This window comes from Chiloscyllium plagiosum, unplaced genomic scaffold (genome assembly GCF_037043375.1).
Source record: "Chiloscyllium plagiosum isolate Xiang-an unplaced genomic scaffold, Cpla_swu_hap1 HiC_scaffold_9, whole genome shotgun sequence".
NCBI lineage: Eukaryota > Metazoa > Chordata > Chondrichthyes > Orectolobiformes > Hemiscylliidae > Chiloscyllium > Chiloscyllium plagiosum.
The window spans coordinates 34,367,739-34,389,722 of NW_028270147.1; the positions used below are offsets into that span (position 1 = coordinate 34,367,739).

Consider the following 21,984-nt stretch of genomic DNA (forward strand, 5'->3'; position numbering starts at 1 on the left):
AATCAGGACAGGACTTATACACTTAATGGTGTGGTCTTGGGGAGTGTTGCTGAATAAAGAGACCCAGGGGTGCAAGTTCATAGTTCCTTGAAAGTGGAGTTGCAAGTAGGCAGGGTAGTGAAAAATGCGTTTAGTTATTTGCCTTTATTGGTCAGTGCATTGAGTAGAGGAGTTGGGAAGTCATGTTGCAGCTGTACAGGACATTGGTTAGGCTGCTCTTGGAATAGCGCATTCAATTCTGGTCTCCCTTCTATAGGAAATGTGTTGTTAAATTTTAAAGGAGTCAGAAAAGATCTACAACAATGTTGTTAGGGTTAGATGGCCTGAACTATAGGAAGAGGCTGAATAGGCTGGGGCTATTTTTCCTGGAGCATCGGAGGTGGAGAGGTGGCCTTATAGAACTTTATAAAATCATGAGGGGCATGGATAGAGTGGATCATCAAGATCTGTTTCTGTGGATAGTGGAGCCCAAAACTAGAGGGCATTGGTTTAAGGTGAGAAGAGAAAGATTTTAAAAGAACCTAAGGGGCAACATTTTCACACAGAGGGTGATGCATGTATAGAATGTGCTATCAGAGGAAGTGGTGGAGGTTGGTACAATTACAACATGTAAGAGGCATCTGGATGGATATATGAATGGGAAGGTTTTAGAGGGAAATGGGCCAAATTTTGGCAAATGGGACAAGATTAATTTAGAATATCTGGTTGGCATGGACGAGTTGGACTGAAGGGCCCATATCCGTGCTGTACGTCTCTATGACTCTATTGCTTATTTGTATTAATTTCTCAAATATATTTTTCACAATTTATAAAATGATGAGCATGGAGGAAAAGTTGACTTGGTGATGACAGATAAATAAATTAACAATGTGGCTAAAATTACATGATATGAATCACCTCTGAATTTTTCACACCTGGCAATCCTAGCAATGGGCTCCAGTTCATTAATAATTACTATATAAACCAAAGCATTCTGTAATACAAAAAGAAAAAGAAGTATACAAAAAGAAAAAATGAGTTAAAGGTCACTGCAATTATTTTAATGGCTTGGTTTTTTTGAAAATAGGTTTCTGTTTGACACCTGACAGATATCACACAAAAGTTTGAATGCTTTTTGCTACATTATTTTGTCAAAAATGTTAATGGATGTTCTGCAAGAGATAACAATCACCTTTTCAATTTATCTTTTTTCTTAAGATAAAATTAGTAATCTTCTTCCGCCTACAATAAAAGGTGAAATTGGAAAGGCTGATTTTCCGACTCTTAGGTTTTTGGCTTGTATAGCAATATAAAAGATGCAATTGTTTAAGGAGATTTAGGAAACTGAAAGGAAAATTGTAGTTTTCTCCTGAGAACAATATGCCTATGAGAACTCTTGTTGCATCTGCAAAGTTGTTTTGTTGTAACATGAAAGGCAACTTCATTTAAAATATAAAATTAAAAACCTTTCACCTGTAGTCAAGATTTGATATCAAACTTGAGTGAGACATCAAGCTGCCCATTTGCAAACTTCCTTCAGAACAAAGAACCTATACAATAGATGATATCAGTTTTAAACATAAATTTAGAGGGAGGGACTAACAAAATTGATGAGGTAAAAACAATGACTGCAGATGCTGGAAACCAGATTCTGGATCAATGGTGCTGGAAGAGCACAGCAATTCAGGCAGCATCCAACGAGCAGCAAAATCGACGTTTTGGGCAAAAGCCCTTCCTGATGAAGGGCTTTTGCCCAAAACGTCGATTTTGCTGCTCGTTGGATGCTGCCTGAATTGCTGTGCTCTTCCAGCACGATTGATCCAGAATAACAAAATTGATAAGCTTGTTGCTCAATTCAAAGCAGGCATAGATTTATATATTATGATATAAAGTGGGCATCATAGTGCAGTGACTATGTTACTGGCATAGCAATCTAAAGGCTTGAACTAATAATCAGAAAAGAATTGAGATTAAGTACCACAGTGAAAGTTTCAGGATTTCACTTCAGTTTTGTAGAAATTATGAACTGCTTTCTGAAAAAAATTATCACAAAGCTGTTGGTGTTTTGTTAAAAAAAAACATTTGTTGGAGCTTTGCAAAAACCCAACTGGTTCATCAAGCCAGTTGTTGTCTTTACCTAACCTTTACCTACCCAACCCCAGTCCCAAATCAATGTGGTAAACTCTTTACTGATCTCCAGCATGTCCGAGAAAATCCTCTTCTTGAGAGCAAGTAGGAATGGTCTGCAGCAATAATGCTCACACTATTAACAAATTTACAAGAAGCAGGTGAAGGCCATCCAGTCCTTTAAGCCAGCTCCACTAATTAATAAAATCATGTCTGATCAAATTATAACCATAAATCCACATTCCTGCTAGCCCTGATAACCTTGTTTACCACTTGTGCCTTGAAAATAATCAGACTCTACCACCATTATTTTTCAGGAAGGGAGTTCTGAAGACTCACAACCCTCTGTCGTGAGCAAATCACACACACCATTTACCCTGTCAAGACAATTTATATTTCAATCAAGCCATCTCTTACTCATTTAAATCCCAGTGGCTACAAACCAAGCCTGTTCAACCCTTCCTCATAAGACGACCAGCCAGTTCCAGCTACTAGTCTAGTAAACCTTCTCTGAACTGCCTCAAATATATTTACATTCTTTCGTAAATAAGATGAGCTATAATGTACACAGTACCCCAAATGTGGTCTCATCATTGCCTGTATAACTCAAAGACAACCTTCACAAGTCTACATTCAATATCTCTCGGAATAAATGGTAACATTCCATTAGCTTTCCTAATTACTTGCTGTACTTGCATACAAGCCTTTTGCGATTCATGCACTCAAATACCAGATCTTTCTCAGAGCTCTGCAATCAATCACTATCTACATTATATACATCTTTTTCATTCTTCCGGTATATATTTTTTGCACTCATACAGCATAGAAACAGGCCTTTCAGCCCACCATGTCAATGCTAGTGTCCTCCTCACTACTTACTTACCTATGTGTCTTCAGTACAGTGCATTGTGAATAGTGAATACAGTAGATTCCATTGAATGAAGTTCAGGTAAATCACTGCTGCATCTGGAAACTATCTGGGGCCTTGAATGATGAAGAGACAAGCAGTAAAAGGCAGGTTTTACATCTTCTGGGTTTGCATGAGGAGGTGCTGTAGGGTGTGAGGTGGTGTTAGAAATGGAGGAGGAGTAGACCAGGCTGTCTTGGAGGGAATGGTCCCTGCAAATGCTGACAAGGAAAAGGAAGGGAATATGTGTCCTTTGGGGCACCTCATTGGAGGTGATGGAAATGGTGCACTTCTACTTTCAACCCTTCCCTTCCCTCCTACAGCAACAATAAAGTCCCCTAGTCCTCACTTACCAGCCCACCGCCTCCCCATCCAAAGGATTGTGAGCTGCCATTTCCATTAGGAATGGTTAAGTAAACTGTTAGGAATAGTTAAATAGATGCCTAAAGAGTAAAGATAGGAATGTAATTTTTATCGGCTTGAGTCTCTGTAAGTGATAATGTTAGGTAAAATGTTGAAATACTGTGCAATATTAGATGTTGCTAACTGTCTTCTATATTTAGATAGCTGGGTTTGTTTGATTTTAAAATCCTTTTTAATGTAACAACCTTATGTTCTGTTAAAGAAAACATGCCTCTTTGTATGAATATGTCTTGGTGATGACCGACCACATTAACCAACTGAACAAAGATAAATGTCTATCAAGTTTGCGTCACGTATAGACAAGGTGGTTAAAAAGGCATTTGGCATGCTTCCTTTATTGCTCAGTCTCCTGAGTGTAGGAGTTGGGGAGTCATGTTGAGGTTGTACAGGACATTGGTGAGGCTTTTTCTGGAATGCTGGATCCAGTTCTGGTTGCCCAGTTATAACAAGGATATTATTAAGCTGGAAAGGGGTCAAAAGAAATTTACCAGTAAATTGCCAGCTATGGAAGTTTTAGTTATAAAGGAAGGCTGGATAGACTGGGACTTTTTTCACTGGGATGTAGGAGGTTGAGAGGTGACTTTATACAAATTTTTTAAAGTAATGAGGGGTATAGATAGAGTTAATGGTAGTTGTCTTTTCCCAAGGGTGGGGGATTTCAAGACTAGGGGACACATTTTTAAGGTGCGAGGAGAGAGATTTTTAAAAAGACATGAGGGACATAGGTTTTGCACAGAGGGTGATTCATCTGTAGAATGAACTTCCTGAGGAAGTGATGGATGGGGGAAAAATTACAAAGTTTAAAATATATTTAAATGAGTACATGAATAGGAAAGGTTTGGGGAGATTTGGGTAAGGAGCAGGCAGGTGGGACGTGTTTAGTTTGGAATTATGTTCGGCATGGACTAGTTGGGCTGAAGCATCTGTTTCCATGCTGTTTGACTCTATGACTCTAAGAAGAAGGGCCTGTGCCCGAAACGTCGAATCTCCTGTTCCCTGGATGCTGCCTGACCTGCTGTGCTGTTCCAGCAATAAAGTTTCATCTATGACTCTAAGCCAGTGTTCACTCTGGGATCATAACACTAACCATATCTTTTAAGACTCTCAGATGAAGTCCACCAGGACCTGAGCATTTGACAGCCTGAAGCTTTGACAATTTACTCAGCAACACTTCTCTGTTAATTGCAATTTTTCTTAATTCCTCCATCCTTCTATTCCTTGATTTGTAACTTCTCCTCGAATGTGCTTGTATCCTCTATAGCAAAGACTGATGCAAAATATCTATTCAATTAATCTGATTGCTCTTTATTTTCCAACATGACTTCTCAAGATTATCAAGAGGATGTGGCCTCCTCTATATTGGGGAGACAGGCCGCCTACTTGCGGAACGTTTCAGAGAACACCTCTGGGACACCCACACCAACCAACCCAACCACCCCGTGGCTCAACAATTCAACTCCCCCTCCCACTCCACCAAGGATATGCAAGTCCTTGGACTCTTCCACTGCCAGACCATAGCAACACGACGGCTGGAGGAAGAGCGCCTCATCTTCCGCCTAGGAACCCTCCAACCACAAGGGATGAACTCAGATTTCTCCAGTTTCCTCATTTCCCCTCCCCCCACCTTGTCTCAGTCAAATCCCTCGAACTTAGCACCGCCTTCCTAACCTGCAATCTTCTTCCTGACCTCTCCGCCCCCACCCCCACTCCGGCCTATCACCCTCACCTTGACCTCCTTCCACCTATCGCATTTCCAACGCCCCTCCCCCAAGTCCCTCCTCCCTACCTTTTATCTTCGCCTGCTGGACACACTTTCTTCATTCCTGCAGAAGGGTTCATGCCCGAAACGTCGATTCTCCTGCTCCTTGGATGCTGCCTGACCTGTTGCGCTTTCCCAGCAACACATGATCTTCTCAAGCACAATGAGGCATTGGCAATAAATCGCTGGTTCAGCCAGCAACACCCACACCCAATGAATGAATAAAAGAAAACTTGGTACATGACTTGGGTATCATCTTGGCTCAGTGGTAGCATTGACAATGTGCAGTCAGAAAGCTAGGGTTTCAAACCACTCTTCACCATTATCTAGTCTGACACCTCGGAGCATTATTGTGCAAATGCTTCAGTGTTCGTGATGCCGTTTTTCTGACATGCCCTGTTGGCCTGAAACTGAGAATGATCTGCTCTCATGTCATTGTCCTATTGACTTTATATGTCACGTGGGCTTTCAAACACAATGTGCTGAATGTTATCAGACCTCTGGAGACAGACTGATAGACATGATGTCTTTGTGCCACCATGCCATTTTGCCAGAGGAGATAAGGGTGGTACACACACTGCCCACCTGGACCTAATACAGTCACCAAAGAGAGCAATTAAGGGTTGATTTTGGGGTCCAACTGACAAGTGGGGAAGCGATTCAACAGCCTGACTGCCTCCCAGCATGAGGAAGGGGGCCTTCTCTTTTTTGGGTAATCCATGGCTTATAGAGGTTCCTTCTCCAGTGGCAATGGAAAACTGCCTGTCATCAGCATCCCTCCATTCCAAACATCTGGGGAATGCCAACCTGGCCCAATGTCTTTAAACCATTTCCCTGTCTCTGAGAACACATTTGCAAGTGTAGCCACAGCAATGGTGCTGGTGAAATGCCAGCTTTCTCAATGAACAGACAGCTGATGAAGGGCTTTTGCCCAAAATATCGATTTTCCTGCTTCTTGGATGCTGCCTGATCTGCTGTGCTTTTCCAGCACCACTCTGATCTTGAGCTCTTCAGATCAGCCTTGGCCCTGAAGAGGAGAGACAGCCCTGTGCAGGGCAGTTAATTGTACACTGTCAGGAAATACCACTCTGGGTCCAGCTGCTTGACAGAAGTCACGATCAGAATTGTCCATAATACTAACTGCATTGTAGCTATCTGAAGGAACCCAAGAAATAGGACATAACAAATAGTTTTAGGTGGAAATCTTCAAAACTCCAAATCTGCAAGCTTGATTTCCTATCTTCACAAGATGATGTAATGTAATTGTTTCAACTGAACATTAAAGGTGGACTGCTGAAAATCTTCCCAACATATTTAATTATGGGTAATAATGCCCCTTCATTAAGTACTGCTGATATGTGTATTCTTCAAGTTTTGATGTATATAAGTCAGTCCTTCAAAAGGAGCATCAAATGCAGGTAAAGTAAGCAGACTTGAGCTTTTTCATAATTCATTGAACACAGCTTCTGCAGAGTGCATTGCTTATAACTAGATTTCTTCATTTTCTATTTTTGAAACATCAGTTTTACTGCTAAGAGAAATGAATTCAGGATCTGTTAATGCACCTATTTTATGTGAACAACAGAAAATGCATGATTTCCTTGCATTAACATTGATTTTCATTTGACAGCTATTATTATATATATTTTATTTTATATATATATACTTGAAAGCTATTGATTGTAGGGTGAAACTAATTCACTACAAGACTTGGCAACACCTTTTACAGGTCTATCAATCCATAAAAGAGCCACCACGCATCTGACTTAGTGCTGCCTTTATCTAATTCTTTAGAACAGAGAACATTTCAGCGCAGTACAGGCCCTTCAGCCCTCGATGTTGCACCGTTCTGTTAAACTAATCCGAAGTCCATGTAACCTACACTCTTCCATTATCATCATTACGTTTATCCAATGACCACTTAAATGCCCCTAAAGTTGGCAAATCTACTACTGTTGCAGGCCATGCATTCCACGCCCCTACTACTCTGAGTAAAGAAATTACCTCTGATATCTGACTTATGTCTATCACACCTCAATTGAAAACTACGTCCCCTCGTGCTAACCATTGCCATCTGAGGAAAAAGGCTCTCACTGTCCACCCAATCTAACCCTCTGATTATCTTATATGTCTCAACTAAATCGGCTCTCAACCTTCTTCTCTCTAATGAAAACTACTGCAAGTCCCTCACCCTTTCCTTATAAAACCTTCCCTTCATACCAGGCAACATCCTGGTAAATCTCCTCTGAACCCTTTTCAAAGCTTCCACATCCTTCTTAAAATGCAGTGACCAGAACTATATGCAATACTCCAAGTGTGGCCGTACCATAGTTTTGTACAGCTGCAGCATGATCTCATGGTTCTGAAACTCAATCCCTCTACCAATAAAAGCTAACACACCGTATGCCTTCTTAACCACCCTATCAACTTGGGTGGCTACTTTCAAGGATCTGTGTACCTGGACACCGAGATAACTCAGCTCATCTACACTAACAAGAATCTTACCATCAGCTCAGTACTCTGCATTCCTGTTACACCTTCCAAAGTGAATCACCTCACACTTTTCCACATTAAATTCCATTTGCCACCTCTCAGCCCAGCTCTACAGCATATCTATGTCTCTCTGTTACCTACAACATTCTTTGTCACTATCCACAACTCTACTGACCTTAGTGTCATCCACAAATTTACTAACTCATCCTTCTATGCCCTCATCCAGGTCATTTATATAAATGATAAACAACAGTAGACCCAAAACAGATCCTTGCAGTACTCCACTAGTAACTGAACTCCAGAATGAATATTTCCCATCAACCATCACCCTCTTTCTTCTTTCAGTTAGCCAATTTCTGATCCAAACCACTATATCACCCTCAATCCCCCATGTCTCTGAATTTTCTGCAATAGCCTACTGTGGGGAATCTTATCAAACGCCTTAATGAAATCCACATACACCACATCAACCACTTTACCCTCATCCACCTGTTTGGTCACCTTCTCAAAGAACTCAATAAGATTTGTGAGGCACGACCTACCCTTCACAAACCCCTATCTCTTGTAACCTTTTCCAACACATCACCCACAACCACAGTAAGGCTCACTGGTCTATAATTACCAGGGTTGTCTCTACTCCCCTTCTTGAACAAGGGAACAGCATTTGCTATCCTCCAGTCTTCCAGAAATTTTCCTGTAGATAATGACTGCAAAGGCTCTGTAATCTCCTCCCTGACTTCCCAGAGAATCCTATGATAAATCCCATCTGGCCCAGGAGACTTACCTATTTTCACACTTTCCAGAATTGCTAACACCTCCTTCTTGTGAGCCTCAATCCTTGTATCATAGTAGCCTGTATCTCAGTATTCTCCTCAACAACATTGTCTTTTTCCAGTGTGAATATTGATGAAAAATATTCATTTAACGCTTTCCCTATCACCTCTGACTCCATCTACAACCTGCCACTACTATCCTTGATTGACCCTAATTTTACTCTATTCATTCTTTTTTGCCTGATATACCTATAGAAATCCTAAGGGTATTCCTTGATCCTAGCTGCCACCAACTTCTCATGCCCCCTCCTGGCTCTTCTTAGCTCTCTCTTTAGGTCTTTCCTGACTAACTTGAAATTCTCAAGCGCCCTAACTGAGCCTGCACTTCTCATCCTAACATAAGCCTTCTTCTTCCTCTTGACAAGAGCTTCAACTTCTTTAGTAAACCATGGCTCCCACTGCTTGACCACTTCCTCCCTGCCTGACAGGTATGTACTTATTAAGGACAAGGAGCAGCTTGTCCTTGAATAAGCGCCACATTTCTTTTTTTAATAGATATTTTTATTAGAGATTTAACATTTTTACAAGTTTACAAAAATAAACAAAACTCTCAAATACAAACATTGATATACAATTAAATCAAATATACAATAGCCAAAATTTAACAAAAGAAAAAATACCGAAAAAGGAAAAAAACACAAAACTCAACTATCTACTAATCTAACCTACAACTAACCAGAGTGTATATATTTAAGTCTCTTACATGCTCGGAATGTGTTAACATCAAATGTAATAAAACCCGTATTCGTGCGGGATTCCTCTCCTAAGGGGCCCCGAACCAGCCAGGTTTGTAATCTCAATTAAATAAGAGCCCTTGTTAGGATAGCCGAAATATCTGTATTTATGTAATTCAAGAAGGGCTGCCATATTTTATAAAATAATTCGGTCTTTCGGTGCACCATATTTGTAAGGAAGTCAAGGGGAATACATTCCATAATTAATCTGTGCCAATTTGAAAGTCCGGGGGGCCCTCAGCCACCCAGTTCACCAAAATATTCTTTCTTGCACAGAAAGAGAGAATAGAAAATAGTCTTTTTCCGTACATGTCCAGGGAGGGAAAGTTCGAAAAGCCCAAAAGGAGAGATACAGGGTCCACTTTAATTTCCGTTCCTAAAATTTCTGTCAGGGTACTTGCTACTTTAGTCCAATATCTACGGATCTTATGACAGGTCCATAGGCAATGTACAAGAGTGCCCACCTCTATTTTACATTTGGGACACGTTGGAGATGCTCCTGCCTTAAATTTTGCCAATCGAACCGGTGCTATATGGGCCCTATGAAGTATCTTCAGCTGGATAGCCTGGGTTCTGTTACAGATAGTAATTCTTCTAGCATTTTCCCAAATATCATTCCATGTTTCTATAGAGATTTCTGGTCCCAAATCCTGATCCCATGTTTTAAGCAGATTATCCATATCTCCCAAAACTTCATCATGTAGTAAATGATAAATAGTACTGACGGAAGATACCCCCACTCATCGTAGGACACTACAAATCTCTATCTGATTTATAAAGACTATCTAATAACGTAGTCTTCTTCTGTATATAGTCTCGAATTTGGAAGTATCGAAAGAGGTCTCCATTAGGTAATCCGAATTTCTGACGCAGCTGTTCAAAAGACATCAGGACCCCATCTTTAAATAGGTCCCCTAGACATGAGATTCCCCTGGATATCCAGAGTTTAAAAGTGGCATCTGTAAACCCCGGTTGGAATCCCCATGCTCCCACTATCGGTGCATAGGGGGATGTTTTATGTGAATTACCCTCATTTTGCCGCATTATATTCAAAGCCTTAATTGTGTTTAGTATTATAGGGTTTTTACAGTGATCTGTAATGATTTTCCTCTTGTCTGAAAATAAAAGGTTAATAAGTGGGTATTTTACTTGAGAAGCCTCGATGTCCAACCAGATTGATTGTGGATCAGACAAGACCCAATCAGCTATGTAACTTAATAGGGAACTTAACTGATATTTCCTAAAATCTGGGAAGTCCAATCCTCCCCTTGCCTGTGGAAGCTGTAGCTTCTTTAACTTAATGAGGGGCCGTCTATGAACCCAGCCAGCCATATAATTTACGTAGAGCCAGCCTCGGCAGCATCACTGGATGCATTCTCATAGGATATAGGAGACGGGGCAGGATATTCATTTTAATTAGTGCTATTCTACCCAACCAGGAAATTGGAAGGTCTCCCCATCGCTGGAGGTCCTGCCTTATCCTTTCCAGTAAATGCACAAAATTAGCCTTATACAACTGACCAAATACTGGGGTAATAAAAATGCATAAATATAAGAAGCCCTCCAGGGACCAACAAAAGGGAAAAAGGGATCCATCCACTAAGTGGGGTATCATAGCAAGGCCACCCATTGGCATAGCCTCCGATTTTGAAAAATTAATTTTATAGCCTGAGAATGCACTAAACGTATTAATAACTTGGATTAGGCGAGGTACGGACATCAGAGGATTACTGAGGAATAGAAGAACATCATCTGCATAAAGGGTAATTTTATGTTTACCTGTACCAATCCTCGGGACCATTATATTAGGATCAGCTCGTATAGCTTCTGCTAGTGGTTCAATTATTAGCGTAAGTAACAATGGCGAGAGAGGACATCCCTGACGGCAGCCCCTACCCACATTGAAGCTATCCAAACCTAATCCATTGGTAACCACAACTGCTTTGGGATCACTATACAATGTTGAGATCCATTTGGTAAACACCTGTCCAACGCCAAACCTTTCCAATGTGTAAAACAAATATGACCATTCAACCCTATCAAATGCCTTTTGCGCGTATAATGAAATTACTACTCCTGGTATCTTTCCCTGATGACAGGCTTGAATCATATTCAAAACCCTTCTAATATTATTGGATGATCTACAGCCCTTAATAAACCCCATCTGATCCTCCTTTATAATATGTGGCAGTACCCTTTCTAGTCTCAATGCTAACCTTTTAGAAAGGATTTAAAAATCTACATTTAGTAAGGATATTGGTCTGTATGACGTACAATCTTCTGGATCCTTTCCTTTTTTAAGGATAAGAGAGATATTTGCCTCTTTCAGCGAAGGCGGGAGACAGCCCTGACTATATGCATAGTTATACATGTCCATAAGTGGACCAGCCAATATTTCTGTGAATTCTTTATAGAATTCAGCTTGAAAACCATCTGGGCCCGGTGCCTTACTGCTCTGAAGTTACCTAATTGCATCAAGTATTTCTTGGACTGTTAGAGGAGCATTTAGGACCGATACCTGTTCCGGAGTTAGGCCCGGAAAGGTCAAAGTTTTAAAAAATGACTGCATCCTCCTAGTTCTGTCTTCACAATCCTGCGATTTATATAACTCAGAATAAAATTCTCTAAAGATCGCATTAATCTTTTTATGATCATGAGTCAAAATACCCGTTCTTTCCTTGATAAACGTAATAGTCTGAGGGGCCTTTTTTTTCTTTGCAAGAAATGCTAAGTATCTACCCGGTTTGTCGCCATTTTCATGTAACCTTTGTTTTGCAAATAATATTTCCCTCTTAGCCGTTTGAGTAAGCGTAGTGTTTAGAGCAGTCCTAAGAGCCGTAATCCTTTGCAATTTAATAATAGAAGGTCTATCAGTGTATGCTGTTTCAGCTGCTTTAAAGCGAGCTTCAAGCAGACGCTGTTGTTCTCCCTTCAATTTTTTCTGGGTCGCTGAGTAGGAGATGATCAAACCTCGCATGTAAGCTTTGATAGTCTCTCACATCATTGATGGGTTGCTAGCCGTACCTGAATTAATTTCTAAAAAAGTTTTAAATTCTTGAGAGAAGTACTTTACAAATTTACTATCTTTCATTAGGAAGGGGTCCATATGCCAATGCCGAGGAGATGTCCCATTGTTCCTCGACTTAGTTTCCATACATACAGCAGCGTGGTCAGAAATTGCTATACTACCTATTTTACAGGATGATACGGAATTTAAAAAAATCGAGGGGGCAAAAAACATATCAATTCTGGTGTGACATTTATGTGGATTGGAGTAGAAAGAAAAATCTCTGCCCTGTGGATGAAGACATCTCCATACATCTACTAATCCTAATTCTTTGTTCAGATCCACCAATTGTCTAGATCTGGGAGATACTCCTGCAGTATTCTTGGGAATCCTATCTATTTCCGGATCCATAATACAATTAAAGTCTCCCCCTATAATTGTATGACGGGCACCAAAAGCCATCAATTTTGAAAATGCTTCCGTTATAAATTTAAAGGGGTGTGCCGGGGGGCAGTACAAATTTAAAATCCCATATTCCTCTCCATTTATAAGGGCTTTAATCAAAATATATCGTCCAGATTCATCTTTTATCTGATTTAGGATTTTGAAAGGGAAATTCTTCCGAACAAGAATACCAACTCCCCTGCTTTTTGAGCTAAAAGAAGAAAAAAGGCCTGATCAAATCCACCCTGTCGTAATTTCAAGTGTTCTTTATCCGACAGGTGTGTCTCCTGTAGGAGAGCTATATCAACTCTTTCCTTCTTAAGATTTGATAATATTTTCTTCCTTTTGACTGGTGAATTACTCCCTTTGACATTCCAGGTGCACCACTTAACCGACTGATCAGCCATAATCATCCGGGCTAGTCTGAGACCCCTCGGGAGGGGAAACCCTATCCAGAACATCCCGAGCATAGAGCATATAAAATTTACAAAAATAAAGGCTCTCTAATACATTCACAACAGTATAATAAAAAACTATTTCTAAATAATAAAAATAATAAAACATATTTAAGTGGAGATTTTCCCCCTTGTTCCCAGGGGGTGTCACTTCCTTTCCAAAAGTTCATCATATCCTCTCCCAACCAATGCCCCACCCTTGACCCAGGCGCTCCTCAATAAAATGAGGAGAATTCAGATATAATACAAAGCTAGAGTTAACAGTGAGCACCCTACCCCCACCCATACCAACGCCTGGATATATTTGGTAATGTTAATACCATATATAAACATATAACTATAAAATTACAACCTTAACAAATAATAATTAAATATAATAATACAAAATAACAAGGGAAAAACAACCCCGCTCCTAAAGACAGAGGTAAAATAGAATAAGGTAACCACCTCCCCCACCAACACTAACCAAACCCCCCGGCTTATATATTTTATATATATATATATATATATATATACACATACATATATATATATACACACATATACATACATACTCACATATATACATAAAATAATAAAAAAAAACAACTCCAAGGTGGGGGGGAGAAAATCAAATCCCTCTCCCCACCTCCCATGATAGTATTAAACAGTAAGGTAAGCAAAAAGAAAAAAAGGGGGTGGGATATAAACCAAAGCGGGGGGAAAGGCAAACCAACATCCATTATCTCTTACAATTTATCTGAGAGCTCAAAAATTCCTTAGCCTTTTCTGGCGATCCGAAGTTATACACGGATCCTTCATGGTTAAAGCGTAGCGTTGCTGGGTAGCATTGAATATTTAAGTCCCTTAAACGCTTCTTCGCCTCGTCGAATGCCTTCCTCTTTCAGACCAGAGCTGGGGAAAAGTCCTGAAATAACATGATCTTGGATCCTTTATAGATCATAGCTTGGGGGTCTTTTCCAAGATTTCTAGAAGCTTCTAGGAGTATCTGCCTCTCCCTATAGCTCTGCAGCCGGAACAGGACCGGGCGTGGGCGTTGGTTCGAGCCGGGCCCGCGTATTGCAACCCGGTAGGCCCTTTCCACCCTTACCTGGCCTGATCCAGCTTCCAGATTTAAAAGCTGTGGCAGCCACTGCTGGAGGAATGCTGTAAGCTGGCGTTCCTCTTCCCGTTCGGGAAGGCCCAGCAAATGAATATGTTTTCGACGACCTTGATTATCGAGGTTGCCAATGTAATTCTTTAAGGTCCGGACTCGCTGTTCGAGAGTCCGGACCTGATCCACGGCCGATTGCGCTGTAGTTTCGGAGGTCGCGGCCTTTAGCTCCGCCCCTCCAACTCGGCGCTCGATCTCCTTAATGTCTCGGTCGTGCTTCTGCAGCGCGGACAAGAGTGAATCCCATCGATTTCGGGACTCCTCGATAAAAGCGTCGATCTTCTCATCCAGCTTGGAGATCATCTCCACAAGGCTTGTCACTGTAGGTAAGTCCCCCGGGGCGGCTGTGGACGCCTCAGCTGCAGCTGGAGAGGGTGGGGGAGGGGTTCCTGCTTGCTGAGAGCTGTGGGGTCCCTTCCCTTTGGTCATTTTTACTAAATATTAGACTGTTTAAATGTAATACTAAGCAACTAATTAAATTAAACAATTATGAATGATTTGGTGAGTGTGGTGGGGGTGGGTGACCCACTTTACCCAAGTCTTGGGAAGAGCAGTATAGACTCAGACTTGCTGGGCCACCGCCATCTTGGATCCCCAAGCGCCACATTTCAATTGTGCTCAGCCCCTGCAGTTTCTTTCCCCATCCTATGCATCCTAAACCTTGCCTAATTGCATCATAATTGCCTTTCCCCAGCTATTACTCTTGCCCTGCTGTATATACCTATCCCTTTCCATCTCTAAGGTAAACATAACTGAATTGTGGTCACTATCACCAAAGTGCTCACCTACTTCCAAATCTAACATATGGCCGGGTCCATTACCTATTACCAAATCCAATGTGGCCTCGCCCCTTGTTGGCCTGTCTACATAGTTTATCAGGAAACCCTCCTGCACACATTGGACAAAAACTGACTCATCTATAGTATTCCCAGTCAATATTCGGAAAGTTGAATTCCCCCATCACAACTACCCTATCACTCTCGCTCCTATTGAGATTCATCTTTGCTATCCTTTCCCTTAATCTCTGGAACAATTTGGAGCCTTATAGAAAACTCCCAACAGGGTGACCTCTCCTTTCCTGTTTCTAACCTCAGTCCATACTACCTTAGTAGATGAGTCCTCAAACATCCCTTCTGCAGCCATAATACTGTCCTGATTAACAATGCCACACCCCCACCTCTTTTACCATATTCTCTGTTCTTAGTGAACATCTAAGTCCCAGAACCTGCAACAACCATTCCTGTCCCTGCTCTACCCATGTCTCTGAAATGGCCACAACATCGAAATCCCAGTTAGTGGGATTCCATCTCCTTCCTAACTTGTTTAGCTAAAATAATTTACATACAATTTAGTTTGTTCATCATCTTATAAACCTCAATCAAATTTCCCCTTTCTCCTTGCTTCTCTGATGTATAGAGTTATGACAAAGATCATAATCTTAGATCACCTTTGGACAAACTGAACATTAAACTGCATTGTGTGTGTTTTTTTAAAAAGAGGAGAAACCACCAAATGTAGATATAAATGTGTGTGTTGAAAAAAAAAATTGAGCAGATCTGATTTCCATTAAAAAAAACAGGTAGCTTAATTGCAATGGCCACGCCCAAGCCGTTAATCTGAATCCTGATCAAAATGTGCCCTCAGCTTTCATCTCCGTGAAAACGAATGAGTCTAGAGAAATCTCATCCGTATGTCAACTGCTTATGGTTCTACCTGACTGACTCCTTCCAGGTTCTTGCCCGTGGACTGTGTGGAGACATTCATTGAGTCCTTCCCAAATCTGAAAGCACAAACATTTCACAAATAGAGTCAAAGAGTCAAAGAGCACAGAAACAAACCCTTTGATCTAACTCATCCCCGCCAACCAGACATTTCAATCTGACCTAGTTCTATTTCCCAGCATTTGGCCCATGACCCTCTAACCCCTTCCTATTCACGTACAAATATGCACAAATCCAGATGCCTTTTAAATGTAATTGTAGCCACCTCTACCACTTCCTCTGACAGCTCATTCCATCACATACACCATCCTCTGCATAGAACATAGAATATAGAACAATACAGCACAGAACAGGCCCTTCGGCCCACGATGTTGTGCCGAACATTTGTCCTAGCTTAAGCTTCCATCCATGTACCTATCCAATTGCTGCTTAAAGGTCCCACAGGCAGCGCATTCCATGCCCCCACCACTCTCTGGGTAAAGAACCTACCCCTGACATCCCCCCTATACCTTCCACCCTTCACCTTAAATTTATGTCCCCTTGTAACACTCTGTTGTACCCGGGGAAAAAGTTTCTGACTGTCTACTCTATCTATTCCTCTGATCATCTTATAAACCTCTACCAAGTCACCCCTCATCCTTCACCGTTCCAATGAGAAAAGGCCTAGCACTCTCAACCTATCCTCGTACGACCTATTCTCCATTCCAGGCAACATCCTGGTAAACCTTCTCTGCACCCTCTCCAAAGCTTCCACATCTTTCCTAAAGTGAGGCAACCAGAACTGCACACAGTACTCCAAATGTGACCTAACCAAGGTCCTGTACAGCTGCAACATCACTTCATGACTCTTGAATTCAATCCCTCTGCTAATGAACGCTAATACATCATAGGCCTTGTTACAAGCTCTATCCACCTGAGTGGCAACTTTCAAAGATCTATGAACATAGACCCCAAGATCCCTCTGCTCCTCCACCTTACTAAGAACCCTACCGTTAACCCTGTATTCCGCATTCTTATTTGTCCTTCCAAAATGGACAACCTCGCACTTGACAGGGTTGAACTCCAAATGCCACTCCTCAGCCCAGCTTTGCATCATATCTAAGTCTCTTTGCAGCCGACAACAGCCCTCCTTACTATCCACAACTCCACCAATTTTCGTATCATCTGCAAATTTACTGACCCACCCTTCGACTCCCTCTTCCAAGTCATTAATAAAAATTACAAACAGCAGAGGACCCAGAACTGATCCCTGTGGAACTCCACTTGTAACTGGGCTCCATGCTGAATATTTACCATCTACCACCACTCTCTGACTTCAACCGGTTAGCCAATTTTCTATCCAACTGGCCAAATTTCCCTCTATCCCATGCCTCCTGACTTTCCGCATAAGCCTACCATGGGGAACCTTATCAAATGCCTTACTAAAATCCATGTACACTACATCCACTGCTCTACCCTCGTCCACATGCTTGGTCACCTCCTCAAAGAATTCAATAAGACTTGTAAGGCAAGACCTACCCTTTACAAATCCGTGCTGGCTGTCCCTAATCAAGCAGTGTCTTTCCAAATACTCATAAATCCTATCCCTCAGTACCCTTTCCATTACCTTGCCTACTACCGAAGTAAGACTAACTGGCCTGTAATTCCCAGGGTTATCCCTATTCCCTTTTTTGAACAGGGGCACAACATTCGCCACTCTCCAGTCCCCTGGTACCACCCCCGTTGACAGTGAAGATGAAAAGATCATTGCCAACGGCTCTGCAATTTCCTCTCTTGCTTCCCACATAATCCTAGGATCAGTTCTAATAACCAACATATTTCTAACCACACTCTCCTGATTTGAAACTTGCATTAATTACCTTTATGCTGAGCTAACCTATCCCTGAAATTCTCTGAAACCTTCTTTGAGAAGAGAAACTAAACTCAATACTGATGTCCTCTGAACTGAGCTGAAAAACCCACTCCTGAACTAATTTTTTTTTTAAAAAGCATGCTCATCAAGATTCTTCTCAACTGAAAATAAAGCTAACGGCTTTTACATGTTTCTTGTAACTATCATAATCACTACATCATTCAAACATCTTTCCATTAACACTATAGCGGTTTGGAGTCATTTGCTCTTTGACACACAATGTTCAAAAAGGACTCTGATTCTTTTTTGACAAAAGCTCTTCATGAATGTAGCAGATATCTATTTTGCTATTCAAACTCTAAAAATGATATTAATCTGTATAAATTATGCACATTTCATCACAAGAACATGAGGGGAGATATGAGAGAACAAGCAGGTTGATAACTTCAAAGAAATAAATGACCAATGGAGCTCAATGTAATTGGGAGATTATTTCCAGAAGCAATTTCAGTTGAGTGAGGTAAAGGGAGCAAACTGTTCCCTTAAAACTAATCATGAAGATGTATAAAGCAGCAATCCATAGTGACGCCACATAATTTTGTTTACTTCTTGTTTCATGTCACTCACTGTCATGTTAGTGCTTTTTAGAGCTAAATGTATGAACTAAAGATGTATAGGAACTGAGATTACTCAAAGATGAAGCAACTGAGTTATAATTGTCCCCAGGCATCTTAGACTTCATAAATGCATCCAATTCATGATATATAATACATCATGATAAATTTTATGTAAATGTGTAGATTAGATTCCATTTCAATAGACAATTTCAAGATTAGATTCCCTACAGTGTAGAAACAGGCCCTTTGGCCCAACAGGACACACCGACAAGTAACCCACCCAAACTCCTTTCCCCTCTGACTAATGCACCTAATTGACAATTTAAGCATGTCCAATTCACCTAACCTGCACATCTTTGGAAGGAAACCAGAGCACCCAGAGGAAACCCACGCAGACACAGGGAGAATGTGCAAACTCCACACAGTCACCCGAGGTTGGAATCGAACCCGGGACTCTGGTGCTGTGAGACAACAGTGCTAACCACTAAGCCACCATGCCGCCCCTAGTGTAGTGGATATTTTGGTTGTAGAAAATAATTCTATTTTGTTAGGCCATAGAATTCTGTTATGCCATAGAATAAAACAATCATCCAAGAAATTGTCCAATCTAGCATCATCTGTAGCAGCACGGTAGAGGCTTTTTGGTGCTCTTCTAATGTCCCAGACACTATTAGCTACATCTGGTGTGGCCCATAAGGTCTTCTGTCTAATAAGAGCACACAAGGATGCATCCCTTTTGTGCACAGGAAGTCTCCTATTTAGTGCTAACCTGACGTTGCACAGCCCAGCTCACTGAAATAATGTCTGGATCCCAAATTTTCCTCCGCATAGCATCTTTGATATTTACTCAAAAGGAAACAAGGATGAAGCTGCAAATTTAGCCCTGCAGGATTGTTACTTAAAGCACCAGGCACTCAAATGCAGATAAATTGTTATTGGAATTTATTCAATTATAAATTGCCTGGAAATACTTTGGGGTTCTTCTGGGAATGTTTTGGTGAATCTCCGGATTTGTCAGTGGGTGTTGCTTAACAGGGATCACAGGGGAGTAGGTACCCTTTGTTCACAAAAACTGCAAAAGGCCAGGGTGCACCAATGGCAATGCCTCTGGATCTGCAGCACTCTCAGGAAATAAAGCAGAGGCAGAGGAGAGAGAAGGCTCCATTCCATATCCTACCATGTCAGAGCCAAACTCCTTCATGTTCCTTGAAAGTGACATCAGTTTGCCTGACAGGCCCACCAATGCACCCAGAATCTTTGTGAGCATGTCCTTTGAGCTCACTCTCCATCATACCATTGAGTTCCTCATCTGAGGCTGTGCCTTTATTGTCAATGTTCACAGGGATGGCAGAACCACAAGCTTTATCAAAACAGCCCATGATGCAAAGATCTATCATTTCCATGGACCCAGGTAATGCAGCCATTGTTTCTTTGTCCCCTACTGCTTCCTTCTATTGTGTGCCCAAAATGCCTCACTGCAGACCCATGGCATCTATCCTGCTCACCTTCACCAGAAGTCCTCCAGGATCACATCTGTCACGATGTATCCTTGTGTTTAGCCTGAGGTCCACCGAACAATAATTTACACTATAGTGACAATGTTATGCAACTTCTCTTTAAGATGCTACCAGCCTTTAAGATAAGCTGTACTATAACTCTACTGGGCATGCCGATCACGGACGGTGGTTGCAGGAAGCATTTAGCAATTGAAAGCAATGTGGGAGTCACTTAGGCCAATGTTAGTCATTTGAGGTGGGCCCATGAGATTTGTGTCACTTCAAGCCGAGCAGGTGCAGGCATATCACCAAAGAGGCCCTGTAACTACTAAGTGAGGCTAACCAAGCCCAAATATTCCTAGAATTTTCATAGGCTTTTCCTAATAAGGCACGGCTAAAAAAGTATTTTGATCAAAGCTTTGTAAGGATGATGACAAAGTAGTTAAATTACCCGAAATGCATTCTACTTCTATGGAAGCATTATTGTATGGACCTGCATCAAACCAACCAATGTCACACAGCCAGCTAGCCTTTGTTAAATAGATGGCTGATTGTAGACGTGCTGAAAAGTTTGGTGCTGGAAAAGCACAGCAGGTGAAGAAGCATCCGAGAAACAGGAGACTCGACGTTTTGAGCATGAACTCCTCCCGAGGAATGGGGGGGGAATGGGAGGAAGGCAGGGGGGTTGAGGGATAAATGGGAGGGGGGTGGAGCTGAAGGGAAGGAAGCTGGGAATGCGATAGATAAATGAAGGTGGGGGGGTAATGGTGATAGGTCGGAGAGGAGGGTGGAGCAGATAAGTGGGAAGGGAGATGGACAGGTAGGACCATTCAAGAGGGCAATGCCAAGTTAGAGGGTTGGATCTGGGATGGGGGGGGGGGGAAGATGAAATTAGGATGCTGGTGAAATCCACATTGATCCCACGTGGTTGGAAGGTCCCAAGACAGAAGATGAGGCGTTATTCTTCCAGATGTTGGGTGGCTAGAGTTTGGTGGTGGAGGATGCCAAGGACTTGCTTGTGGAGTGGGAGGGGGAGTTGAAGTGATCAGCCACAGGGCAGTGGGGTTGATTGGTGCGTGTGTGCCAGAGATGTTCTCTGAAACGTTCTGCAAGTTGGCGTCCTGTCTCCCCGAAGTAGAGCAACGGACACAGTAAATGACATGTGTGGAAGTACAGGTAAACCTCTGACAGATGTGGAAAGATCCTTTGGGGCATTGTACGGAAGTGAGGGGGAAGTGTGGGCGTAGGTTTTGCACTTCTTGCAGTGGCAAGGGAAGGTGCCTGGACTACACCTCCTCCCATCCTGCCTCCTTCAAAAATGCTATCCCTTACTCCCAATTCCTGTGCTCCGACCTACCACCTATATCTACCTATCGCATTCCCAGCTACCTTCTTCCCATTCCCACCCCCCTCCCATTTATCTCTCAGCCCCCTTGGGCCTCCCCCACATTCCTGAAGAGCTTATGGGCGGCACGGTGGCACAGTGGTTAGCACTGCTGCCTCACAGCACCGGAGACCCGGGTTCAATTCCCGCCTCAGGCGACTGACTGTGTGGAGTTTGCACATTCTCCCCGTGTCTGCGTGGGTTTCCTCCGGGTGCTCCGGTTTCCTCCCACAGTCCAAAGATGTGTAGGTCAGGTGAATTGGCCATGCTAAATTGCCCATAGTGTTAGGTAAGGGGTAAATGTAGGGGAATAGGTGGGTTGCGCTTCGGCAGGTCAGTGTGGACTTGTTGGGCCGAAGGGCCTGTTTCCACACTGTAATGTAATCCAAAAAAAAATCTAATCTAAAAAAAAACATCGACTCTCCTGCTCCTCGGCTGCTGCTTGACCGGCTATTCTTTTCCAGCACCACATTTTTCGAATTTTATCACATTACCCTATTCTGTAATACCCAACAACAAACAAGTGAACACAACTGGTTCTTCTGGCAGGACTTGAATGGTGGAACCACAGGTAACTTCCTCACACTCTTAAAGCAGCTT

At 42.0% G+C, this 21,984-nt stretch overlaps 1 pseudogene; it reads right to left on the reverse strand.

Annotated features, from left to right (window-relative positions):
• Positions 1-13,964: 13,964 nt before the first annotated feature.
• Positions 13,965-14,743, reverse strand: LOC148149115 (uncharacterized; annotated as a pseudogene).
• Positions 14,744-21,984: the final 7,241 nt, after the last annotated feature.